The following is a 13,191-nucleotide window of genomic DNA, read 5'->3' as shown; positions in this document are numbered from 1 at the left end:
GTGTTGTGTCTGCCATTGCTCGCAGAGTTGGAGATACCGATTTCAACATGGAACGTTTGTATGATCCAGTCGCCGTTTGACAGTGGGAGGCTATTTTGGTGATCGGACCACAGATATACTGAGGCTAAGGGAATTTAATATTGCTGGTCAGGGAAGCGAAAGATGCCGCAAAACGTTATGATTTCAGAAGTGTATACCGCATCAGAAAAGAACTAGCACATGGCAAACCTTTCGATGGTCCGTTAACGGTCGGTTCTTCGTCTACGATGATGACTAGCTGAAGAGGCGCGAAGAACACTTCACCACTTTTCTTAACCATATCACATCCGGTGAAGCTCTTCCACTTATGGATGAAATGGCTACTCACCATTAAGATTAAGATGATTAAAAACCAGTAAACGTTATTGTTGATTTATGTTAACAATGTAGAGCGGGGGAGTGGGATGCAGGAATTGGTAAGCGGGGAGGAGATTTTCCCCATTGATTTCACTTAACAGCTCTACAGAATTTCACTAGGTATCGGTCATGGGAGCATAAATATGCGTTATTTTGGAGGCTTCATAGGTAATTTGGTTGGATACAGTAACGAAACATCTGTCTTTCCTTGAGACGAACTCTTTTCATCTGTTGAGGTCAGAGGCGGTCTAGGAAATAAAAACAAAATAGACTTGTTGAATTAACCGTAATTTGTCAGATTTTGTTAACTGCTTACACCAGAAAATCCTAAACTTTAATAGCAACTCCATCCATTCAGTGATTAACAGGGATCAAAAGGTGCCGTCTATAGGGTTTAGAAGATGTTAGGTAGGTTTGAGTTTACAGTGGCACCAAAGTAAATAACGTTTTCTTGGAGTTTAGGAGAAATATTCTTAAGGACAGGTTTCCCATTACGGAAGTTGTTTTCAGCAATATCTTTCTTTCTCTTCTTAAGCCGATTGTTTGTCGGGGTGCGAGTTGAGCACAGGTAGCTGATGCATTGGTAGAGCTTATTGAATATAAATTTTACGGACGTGTACTGCAATTCTTTAATTGGTGCAACTGATTTTCAAGATTTTAATTGGATTGAGTTTGCGAAAGGTTTCGGAATATCTGTGGTAAAATGTGGAAGAAGCCGAGTGAAGTAGGCAGAGCCTCGAGGGATTCCAGCCAGTTAGGGTTAAGGGGAGCTGTTGCTGGATCTTTTCTTGGGATTGTCGCCCTTCTAGAAAGCAACTGGTGCGGGTGAAGAAACATTTTTGCGGTACGGTCCCGAGAGCTATTCCTTCGTCAAGGAGGCAGATTATTTATTATAGGGATCCGGCGATTAATTTTGAATAAGACATCTGTTTTCGGCCTTAAAAGGCATGCTCAAAAGAGTGGTTTTGTCGATCGGAAGAGGGGGAGAAGGGGATGCTTGACTTAATTTTTCAGGAGAAGATACGTTTTGTGGGATGAAGTCGTTGTAGCTTTTCCGAGTCGCTAGGATATTGACTTGAGCTCCATGTATTTATTTGGATTGAGTTTAGAAAACCGGTCATGGGGATGGTTAGTAAACAAGATCAGATTTAGGAGTTTAGATGGAGGATGTTGCTCTTTAGACAGGGATGTGTGTTTGTGTTGTGTCTTGTTTAAGGTGGGGGATACGAAGCTCATTAAGGTCCATTGTACTCGATTCCTCAGTCTAACAGTATATCCCGGATTCGTTTATGTATCGCAGAATTTACGTTAGTAAATGTGATACTAACCGCTGCAGTTGTAACACATCAGCACCAAAAATCTGATGTCTGGTGCGACCATAGACAGGGCACTCACATAGAAAATATTCCGTGGATTTCGCTTTCTTATTACAGGATGGACACCTATCATATGTTCAGAAAGCTAGTATGCTAGTGAGTTATGGCCTAAATGGAATGCTCACAATACTTCTGTCAGTCTTCCCGATTTTCGACAGGATAAACTTGGCAGTTTATTTGTTTGGTCCTGACAGGAAAAGTTTTGTGTATTTAGCACCATTAAGTTTCTGCCACCTGTCATTATGGGAAGCGCATTCCCAGTTTTTGATACCAGCATTAGCCACTGCTACTAACATCTCAATTTCTGGTTCCGGTCCGGGCATGGGGGAGATTGAACCCCTTTTTTGCTAAAGCATCCAAGTGTCAGAGACGGTCTTTTTAAGGTTTTGTGTGAACTTACTGTACTTTTAGAAGCCGGTCCCTCGAAATTTGTTAGAAAGGTGGAGACTGCGGGGGGTTGAAAGCGATCATTTTTTTAACGGACCCATTCTCAGAAACTAAAGAAAAAAAGTCAAGATGCTGCCATTGTATGGTGCCTAGGCTCCGAAATACCCCCCGTTCAAATAAAGTTAACAATAGTACATTACTATAATTTTTAGTAATTGGCAGGAAAACCCTCTTAAGTTCCTTCTAGAATCACGAAATTTTGCAGCATTGTAGGGTATAGCATGGAGCATGATCCTACCTAAACTTTGGTGAAAGTCGCACTATTACTAACAAAGTCATAATAGGTGAAAGTGGATATTCTCACATAATATATGCATATATTATGTGCTGCACACTAATGGGACAAATGCACACTCAAATCTTTTTATAAAAGAAATACACAAAATTTTTCATACCTGAAGCGTCCAGCTTCCGGTTTCCCGACTTGTTTCTAGATTGTGTTATAACTTTCCTTTTAGGCTCATTTGCTTTTATGTGGCTGCCATTCACCTTTTTGTCGGGTTACGCGCTTCAACACGCCTACGTGCCCTCGCTCATGGTTTCAATTCCCCTAGGACAGTCTCCAAGGACTTCTTGCGACCCCCGAACTCCTTCTCTACTGTTCTGGGTCAAGTGCTCTTGGAACGACCACTTTGCCGGCCATCTTGGAAGAGTGGATTTTAATACATGGCGTAGCTAGCAATGCGAATGTTCATGTCCACTTCCGCTTTTCCATCATATCGTGTATGAGTGATAGGTTTGTGCGTTGACCAAGTTCTTCGTTTCAAATAATATCAGGCAGCGTACCCCGATGATACGTTCTAGATGTTGACGAACATTTGTAGTACTTATGAAAGGACAACTAGTTGTCGAAATATTGGTAATTACAAACCCAACTGGCCTTATGGCCAAATGATGAACCGGTGTTAACTGAAGAAATCCGCAACCCTTTCACCATTATCCAAGACCGTGCTTACCCATCATATATCGGAGTCCTCTTTTGCAATCAAATCACCCATCACAATTTAAATTCAAGGTCTCCTTCAGGAAACCTCTCCTGAGCTGCGTGTAATTGTTAATAGAAAATATCCTTTTCCTCGGAAGTTTCCATTAGTGAATAATACTTAAACCGGAGTTTTGAAGTTAGCATCGTGTCAGGAACCGGTTACCAGGTCAAGAGGACGCACTATGCGGTAGCCGTCAGAAATAATTCGAGACGAGATTCCTATCTGCTACTACTTGGCTTTCCAGAGTACACATTGCCGCAAGACGCGTTGGAATTTTTGTTCAAGTTGAAGAAAGCGAGCATTCTGTGGGCTCCCGATACCGTTTTCGAGGAACATACGAAAGGTTTTTGGCTTCAGGTCAGTCCCTATCCGATGCGTTGTTGATTTTGCTAGCCCACAAATTTCTATCCCTTTTATTTGCCTTTCACGGCAAACATAGAAGACTTTGAATGTATTCCTAAACCCCAACTCACAGGGCTGTGTAGCATTCCGCAATGACAAACTCCATCAAAGACGATCCCAAGCCCCTTAAAACGAGAGGATTGCCTTAGGGTGTAAGCGAGGTAAGCGACACTCGGCCTATTAAGTCGGAAGCCGCTGCTGAGGTAAGGATTTGGGGAAATAGAGCATTCTCTCAAAGCCTTATTTGTACGATAAGCCAGTTAAAGGGACAGTGATTTGTTGGCTAACAGCCTGTAAATTCCATATTCTATTCATGATTCAATTCTAAAATATTCGATCTCTCTCCTTAACGGTGGTGCTTAGACTCCCAGAATGTTCGTTTTCTTTAACTTGCGCGAGAGCTCCGGCCTCACAGGCTGGACATGCTGGAGTTAAGCGATGTAAGGTAGTAGCATTCTGGGAACACTCCTCTCCCTCCTGCTGCTTTGTAACATTGGACATTTGTAAGCCGGCGGGAAGTAAGCAGAGATACAATATAGGATTAATGCTTACCGCATCCACTAGGCGCGAGCTCTTGTTCTGGAAACAAGACTTAATGTTCACTTTTGAAGTAAGTGGACCCAAGCCTGAGTAGTAAGACAGAAGAAAGCGCGCAGATGAAGTGAAAGATTGTTTCCCAAAATATATACAATATTTTTGCACTTTTCTTAAAATATTTTAAACAAAAACAGAAATTTCCCTGAATTTTTTTTTGTTGAATAAAATGACGGTTGTTCTTTAACATGTACTGTCCCACATTTTTCGAAACCGCAAAAAGTTTGATCCCAAATAATTCAGGGATAATTCCAAATGTAGACTTCAAACATGAAACCTGTTGACTAAAGTATTTTCGCCGCTTTCCCTTCGGCTTTTCAGTGTTTATATATCTAGGGATGTGTTATTTAAGCTTACGCGTAGATTCTACAGAAATAATTTTCCCTATTTTCCACATGAAGTAGATTTGATTAAGTCAACCGAATTGGATTTCAATAATTTCTCAGAATAGGAGGCCAGCAAAAGTTACCCCAACGTTCCATTCTAATTTCTCCTGAGTGACCACATTTTTCATATGCAAGGAGTCTCCACGGCTTAATTAAACCATCCCTTGATAACCGACCTTTTCCTTGCCATTCTCTTTAAAGTAAAGTTCCATTTTCAAGAACTTTTAAGACGGTTTCTCCCCAATGACTAGCATGAATTGCGTTGCGTTTAAGATAGTGTTCATTGTGGACCAGACGAAATCGTCTCTTCTCAAAGCTATAGCCCAGTTGGGGTGGAATTTGGTCTTGTTGTAGTTGTTCTCAACGTAATGTTGTATATTTCAGGTTGTTTGCACTTCCAGAACTTTAAAATTCCGTCTACTCAAGGTACAGATAGATGAGGTTGCAAACTTAGGTAACTTTGCCAACAGTGCGGAGGATCATCAAGTTCTTCGTCTAAGTTAACCTGCCTTCTTCAAGTGTAATTTAATCCGCTTATAATCCCAAATGCTAGACAGAGTTTTGTTTCAAATTGTATATAATCCATTTTTCATTTGAATCTTTCGCGAGTTATGCAGCGATACTTTTAACAAGATATTTTCTTTGATTCATTACTCCTTATGAGAGAATTCATTACTTTGCTACTTGAGGTGAGAAATGGTGTCGCTTTTGTACATAGGGTCAATGAATGGTATTCAGGGTGTTTTAAGAAGGAAATGGAGTGCTGTACAGGGTGGCTCAGCATATTTCATACATCTGATTATAACAGATTTCAATAAATTTCAAAATATATAAAGAGTATTTAATCAAATACTTTGTATTCAGGAATTTTTAGAATTTAATCCGCGGAACAATTACTTCATATGCATATTAGATTGGCAATTTTGCTCGTTTTCTAATTCTGCCGTTTCTTTGATTTTTTAAGGTTTTATGCAAAACAAAACTTTATTAAGGTAATTTTACTGTTTGTCTGTCTGTCTGTGTACGATCCATCTATTGGCACGAAATTTGGGGGAAAGGTCTGAACTGTAAATAGTCAGGTATGTATCATTTAGCGTTAAGTTTAAGAAGGGCACGTGCAAACCAAGGGTATCCCCTTTTTCTGAATATGTTATGCGAGATATGAAACCAAAAGCTTTCATTAATGCTTCACAATGTATGCAAACATTTTGGTACTGTTTGTAAATAGTTAGGGAGAATGGCTGAAAAAGTGCAGCTATAATTTAAGGCCCCATTCTCAGAAATTGCCTAGCTAAAAAGTTTAACAAAATGTAGAAGCTTTACATAATATCTAGACCCCAAAGTACTCGTCATAACGATATCTCCTTAATTAAAGTTAATAATAGCATATTACTCTATTCATGAATATTGACTGGAAACTCCCCTTAATTTTATCTTAAAATAGTAAAACATACCATAATATAAAAAATTATATTGGACAGTTTGTTGGAAATTATGTTGGGCGTTTTTGGCATGGAGATGAGAAGACAAGCGAGATTATTAACGTGGCAAGTCGGGATGCCAGGAGCTGAACGCTTCGGATAGAAGGTTTTTGTGTTCATCTTTCGTGAGAAATTTCCTATTCACGTTTTCTCATTCGTACATACCTCCAATTCAAAATATTCCTTGAGATACGTACATATATATTTCCAAACTCCAACGTCACACACGTCTTAAGGTGCCATAATTTTACGTGAAATGCACAATTTTGACTTTTTATAACTTTATTAAGTTAGTAGCTGAGGATAGCCGGATAGCTGAGTGGTTAGAGCGCAAGGCTGTCGTACGGAAGGTCGCGGTTCAAATCTCGCTGGTGGCAGTGGGATTTGTATCGTGATTTGACGTCGGACACCAGTCGACTCAGCTGTGAATGAGTACCTGAGTCAAATCAGGGTAATAATTGCCTCCTAGTGTACCGTTACGATCTTGAATGAAGTGCTCTAACACACTTCAAGACTGTGATCCAACATGCATTGTTGCGCCAACGATTATTATTATTTCCGAGTTATCACAATCTCGGCAGATGCCGGATTTTACCTAATACTAGCACTAAGTGCCAAGCATTTAGGCTCGGACGATCCTACCTACTTAAAAACTAAAAGGGGCACTGGTGGTGGTGGCCGGTGGTAGGTCAGTGGGAGAATCCGTCGAGTACTCCCCGCAACATCGAGCACGTATGCAGAATGGTGTACTTCTGCATGGTTTGAACCAGACTGTGCGAAAGTCCCAGGACATCAAGGGAAGCCATCAGGGATTTAGGTACAATACCTGTAGCTGACAATATTATGGGAACTACAACCACCCGCTCGAGACGCCAAATTTCTTTGATTTCCCGAGCCAATGGCTCATAGTTCACCTTCTTCCCCACGTATTTCCGTTCAATGTTGCTATTATGGGGGATAGCAACATCAATAATATACGCGGAGCGACCCGTCTTGTCAACTAGCAGTACGTCAGGCTTATTGTGTGCGGTATGGCGATCAGTCAGAACTTGCCGGTCCCAATACATGCTGTAAGCAGAACTATCAAGTACTGCTTGCGGCTCATATCGGTAAATCGGACATGTTCCCGTGATCAGCCCATGCTTATATGCAAGGTTTTGATGGATAACCTTACATACAGCATTATGCCTGGTGATGTATTGCACCGGTGCCATAACAGTACAGCCAGAAATGAGATGGTCCAACGTCTCTAACGCCGAACCACACATTCTGCACTGGTCGTTCTCCACCCGTTCTTTCATGATGAGCTTTTTATAAGCTCGGGTGGCGACCACGCCATCCTGAATGGCACACATGAACCCCTCCGTCTCAGCAAAGAGCTCCCCAGCACACAGCCATCTGTTCGACAGATGCAAATCGACAAATGGCTGCCAAAGACAATTCACGTGTTTACCGTGCATTGTCTTCGACTTCCATTCATCGATCCGCTCTTGGTCCGACTTCACCCCACTCAGAGGATTGAAGGATCGATCCTTCAAGTTAAGTGGAGTCAGTCCACAGTCTGCCTTACAGACAGCCGCATGCAAGGGACTCGCCTGCTCTTTGCTGTAAAAATAAGCGCGCAGCGAGTCGACTTGGCGATGATGTTGTGCCGCCACGTCAACCACGCCTCTACCTCCGATGTCACGAGGCAGGTTCATCCGCTCCACGGCAGACTTTGGGTGATGCATTCGGAATTTGGATATAGTTGTCCGTATCCGCCGCTGGACGTTTTCCAGATCGGTCTTCGTCCACGGCAATATTTCGAATGCATAAGCCAGTGAAGGGATAGCGAATACATTCAACGCGCTTATTTTATTCTTCCCCGAGAGATGCGATTTCAGCACCAGCTTTACACGTCGCAGGAATTCGGACAGCAGAGCTTCTTTCAGATCACCAACTCGAGCATGGGTTCCTTGCAGAATTCCTAGGTACTTGTAGAAGTCTGTCTCGGTCATAGCTTCGATGAGGAGGTCACCAATGCTATGTCCGGCATGTGGCTCGTGATGACCTTTGCGGATGGCTTGGATTCAACACTTGTCTAATCCAAACTCCATCCGAATATCACGGCTGAACATGTCTATTATTCGCAACAGACTTCTAAGATGGTCGTCAGTACCAGCATACAGCTTGATGTCATCTAAGTACATCAAGTGTGTCAGTTCGCACTTAGCACGTAGGCCATACTTTATTGCAAAACCATGCCCTCTAGCATCATTCAGTAGCCATGAAAGGGGGTTCAGTGCCATACAAAACCAAAGGGGACTCAATGAATCCCCCTGGAAGATGCCCCTCCGTATATGGATGGGCTCTGAGGTATTAGCACCCTCAGATGTACGGACTGATAAGGTGGTATGCCACTCTTCCATGACTGTCGCCAAAAACTTTATTAGTTTCGGATCAATGCGATACAGATGTAGGATGTCGATTAACCAGGTGTGCGGAACGCTATCAAAAGCCTTGGCATAATCGATATAGCAACTGAAGAGGTTTCTTTGGCTTCTAGTTGCTTGTCCTACAACTACCGAGTCGATAATGAGTTGCTCTTTGCAACCCCTTGACTCAACTCGGCAGCCCTTCTGCTCCTCGGACAGAATGTTGTTGGTCTCGAGTTGCGCATTGATCCTTCCACTAATAATGGACGTGATGAATTTGTAGAGAGTTGGTAAGCAAGTGATCGGTCTTGTGTCTGCGGGGTCCTGCACCGTGTCCTTCTTAGGGATAAGGTAGGTAATCCCCGCAGTGAGGAAAGGTGGAAATTCCTCCGGCCGACTCATGACCTCATTTATACTGCGTGCCAACCGACTGTGTACGCTGGTAAATTTCTTATACCAGAAATTCTGCACCCGATCCAGACCTGGGCCCCTCCAGTTCTTCGAGCTGTTTATGGCTCGTCGAACTTCATCCTCGGTAACATCCGCGAAATTCATGCCAGGTGTATTGGCATGGCGGGTGCCTTCGGCGGTGATCCACTCAGCATGCTCAGCATGCTGGGCAGGTAACCCCCAAAGTCCACCCCAATACTCTTTCGCTTCCGTCACCGAGAACTGTATTGTCTGGGCGCTCTGTTGGGATTCGTTGAGAGATCTGAAAAAGCTCCGCTGGTTCCTCGCGTATGTTGCATTCTGGACACGTCTGGAATAACTTCCGCCATACTGTCGTAACCGACTGCATATGACAGAAAGTTTCTGTTTTAGTGTGTCCAGAATTTCAACAACGGGTGTCTCACAGGGGATGGCATAGTTCCGGTAAACCCTCTGCACTTTATTTCTCACCCGTCGGCTAGCACTGCCAGTGCTGATCTGAATCAGTCTAGCAATGTCCTGCCTTAGTGAGTCCCGCCGACGTTCCAGATGAATTTTCCATGGTGGATCTCTTTTGTCACTCAAACCAATAACGCGAAAGCGAATCTTCTGACCATGCAATCTAACAGCCGCAACTGCACCACAATACACAAGTGATTGTAGTTGCAGCAGCGACATATCAGCACACAGTCGAGATGCAATCTCATCATTGATTTGAGATAGAATTCCCGGAGTTGCTGGAGATGCGTAGAGCCTGGGAATACCTGGTCTATGCAAAGGATCCATATCCGAGAATTCCATACACGCTCTTTGGAATTCGTCCCGAACCTCAGCGGAAACCTCAGTTATTATTATAACTTTATTAATAACAGTTGGATTGCCCTCAAACTTCAAACTTCCAGAATTATGCATTGTACTATTACTTATAATCGTACTAAACTTTGTACTTCTAGGATGGACTTAAGGAGGTTTTTCGGGTAAACTTCTAAAATAGGATTATTAACTTTATTTATGAACTCCGCCATGCTATTAATATAGCATGTTGGTCCCAAGCCTAGGTAAAAGAGAAGGGTTTGAGGTAACGTACTTTGTACTATCCTCAGTAAAACAAAAATAAAATGCAAGAGATAATAAAGTATAGTTGGAGTTATTCCACCGTGCTAAATCCTTCCTGAACTCTCTCGGTGGCAGGTCCCGCAATAGGCCGAAGAAGAAAATGCATCCAACGTCGTTTGAAAAAAAAAAGCTCGGAAAAATTCCTCATTCGAGGCGGCAGAACGGGCTCCGGTCCTGACGAGAAATGGGCAAGGGTTTTTTAGGTATGGACGGTGTTAGGACGTACGTAAGCATGAGCAAAACAAATACGTGTCTGCACGCTAAATGTAGGCACCCTAACTGAAAAGACCGAGGAACTTGCAAGAGAGAAACTCGATAGTCTGGTGTCAAAAGCTGCAACATAGAACGCGAATGCTGCAAAAATGGCTATAATCTTCTCTATTTTGGTAGCCAACACACTCATGCGGTGTTAGCATTGCCATCTCAGAGGGATTCCGTAATGCCATTAAAGAAGTAGAACGATTTGATTATCGGCTGATGAAGCGTACCATTTATTAGCTGATCGTACTATTCACTTTTTCACCGCGTACGCATTACAGAAAGGTCGATCGAGAAGGATGCCTGCAGGCAACTTCTCGATGAAAAGACCTCTAACATGCCTGCTGATGACTATATCATCATTGTCATGTTATGTGAGTAAAAACGTAGATGGCAATAGGTTCCATTGGAGAACCGGGTTTGGTGGTACATCAACCTAGATACTTGCCTTTGGTATGACGATGTTGAAATGAAGGTCCGCGTAAAGAAACGCTTCTACCACACGTTTCTCGATGATAAAACGCTGGTCATTGGCAAATTTATAAGAATGCCAACCGGAAAGCAAAGGAGGCGATCGCTGTCACCCGTGAGGTCCAATACAAAAATGTTTACGATAAACTGGACACTCGGGATGGTGAGAAATATATGGATCGACTTGGCAAAAGTCGAAACGAACGTACACTGGACATCGAACACCTATGTTGCGTTAATAACAAAAACAGTACTTTGCTTACCGACCGTCGGGCCGCGACGGATAGATGGCGAGAACATTTCGGGCAGATTTCAACTGAAGAATTTGTTCGCCCTCCGCTTCCGCGATCATTGCCGTAATCATTGCAACTGAAGTCGAGGAGCCAATAAAACGAATGAAATCGAGGAGAGTAACATGAGCCGACGGCATCAAAACTGAGTGAAGAACTGGGACCCAACACGGTGGCTCAGTGAATTCTTTAATTGGGTTATTCAGGAAGGTAGAACACTCTGACTGGCAAGAAAGTACCACAGCAGAATGTTCAAATTACCGTCTGACCCGGTTACATTCTCACACCATGAAGATTTTTGAGTGTATTCTTGAATGCTGTATTCGCAAAAACGTTGAAATAACTGTGAATCAATCCGGATTTGCCAAGAACTGTGGAACTGCTGATGCAATTCATGCTAAGCGGTTGCTAATGGCGAAACACCATGAGAGTACCGCCCTATTTACATTGCATTTCTGGATTTGGGGAAAGCATTTGTGTGACACACGAACTCATTTGGTATGCTCTACGACAACACTTACTGTCGGAAGAGCTCGCGCTCTAGGATTCGAAAAGTACAGTTCGAAGTGTGGCGGGTGTATCAAAACCGCTTTGTGTCTCCGTTGGTGTTCATCAAGGAATTGCTCTCTCACCACTCCCCTTTGTCTTGTTATGAAAACCGTCACACGGGACATCCAACGTCCAGTGCCCTATAAACTGCTTTATACAGATGATGTTTCCTAGCGTCTAATAACAAAAATGATCTCGAGCAACTTGTCCAAAAATGGAATAATCGCCTCATGCAACACGGTCCCAGATTGAATCTGAATAAAACTGAGTTTCTACGTCCGATCCCCATGAAACAGGCAAAATCACTGTGAGCGGTAGTGATCTGCCCAGAACTGAGCGATTTAAATATCTCGGATCAATATTGTCAGTCAATGGAGAACTTCGTTATGAAATTGCTTCACGCATTAATACAATCTGGATGAAGTGGCATTCCATAACTGGTGTTCTTTGTGATCCACGTATCAACGAACGTCTCTAGCTAAAATTTACAGCAATGTTGTTCAAATAGAGTATATTACTCTATTTTAGAAATTTACCGGAAAACCTTCTTAAGTTCATCCTGGAAGTACAAAAGCGACATGCTATCATTATAAGTAATATCATAATGTACAATTTTGGAAAGTTTGAAGGAAATGCAACTATTATTCACAAAGTTATAGAAGGTCCAAATTTTGTGTGGAACGTAAATTTACCGCAATCTAAGACGTGCATGGCGCCATCATCTTATAAAGCGAACTTATTTGTACGGCAGAGTTGGATATATTGAGGAATATTTTGATATTTTGGCTATGAATGGTTGGGAAAACGTCACACAAGAGACACATAACATTTAAATCTGAAGTGTCCACGTTCCGGTATTTCGACTTGTTTGAGGATCAAACCGGTAATATCATCTGTGAAAAGTTCAGGTGGGGTATTGTCAGCATTATTTTACAATGCAGCTATTTTCTCGGTCAAACTGGTCAGCTTTTTGCACAAGAAATTGTGAATACCATCTATCTTTAGTGCTTTCCAACTTAAAGATTTTGACATAATTTGTTTGATTTTGTCCGCTGTTACTTTTTTTCATCTTCTTCTTCTTATAGTTCTTCTTCTTCTTATACTTAAAGTTTCTGCTTTAGGATATCGGGCACTCTACTGGTCATTTCGTTCAAACCACGAATGTTGGCTGTAGGTCTTAGATATTTTCTTAACTTTAACTTTTAGTCATCTGGAGGTATTGGCCTTCTGATTGCTAATTAGACTTGCTGTTCATTGTTTTCTGGCGGGCTTGTTTGTTTTCCTTGCGTCGATTTACATTGGTAGTTATTTGAGCCTCACACCGAAAACCCTTATTGTGTCCATTATTTCGCATTTGTTTTTCAGCACAATATATTAGTGCATGCCGTTCCCAGCTCATTTACTCTTTCAGTTTGTACTAGCATTATCCCATTATTTATACATTCAACCATGATTGCAGGGCTCTCAAAGGAGTTCAATCTGAGGATCATCAGTAAAACTTTGTCGTTTTCAAGGTTGTTTTTGCTTGGTGGTGAAGATGCTGACGGTTCAGGGCTTACGTGAATATTATATCTATCAATTATATTATTGTCTATG

Source organism: Hermetia illucens, chromosome 1 (assembly GCF_905115235.1).
Source record: "Hermetia illucens chromosome 1, iHerIll2.2.curated.20191125, whole genome shotgun sequence".
In the NCBI taxonomy this organism is placed as follows: domain Eukaryota; kingdom Metazoa; phylum Arthropoda; class Insecta; order Diptera; family Stratiomyidae; genus Hermetia; species Hermetia illucens.
This window is presented reverse-complemented; position numbering follows the sequence as displayed.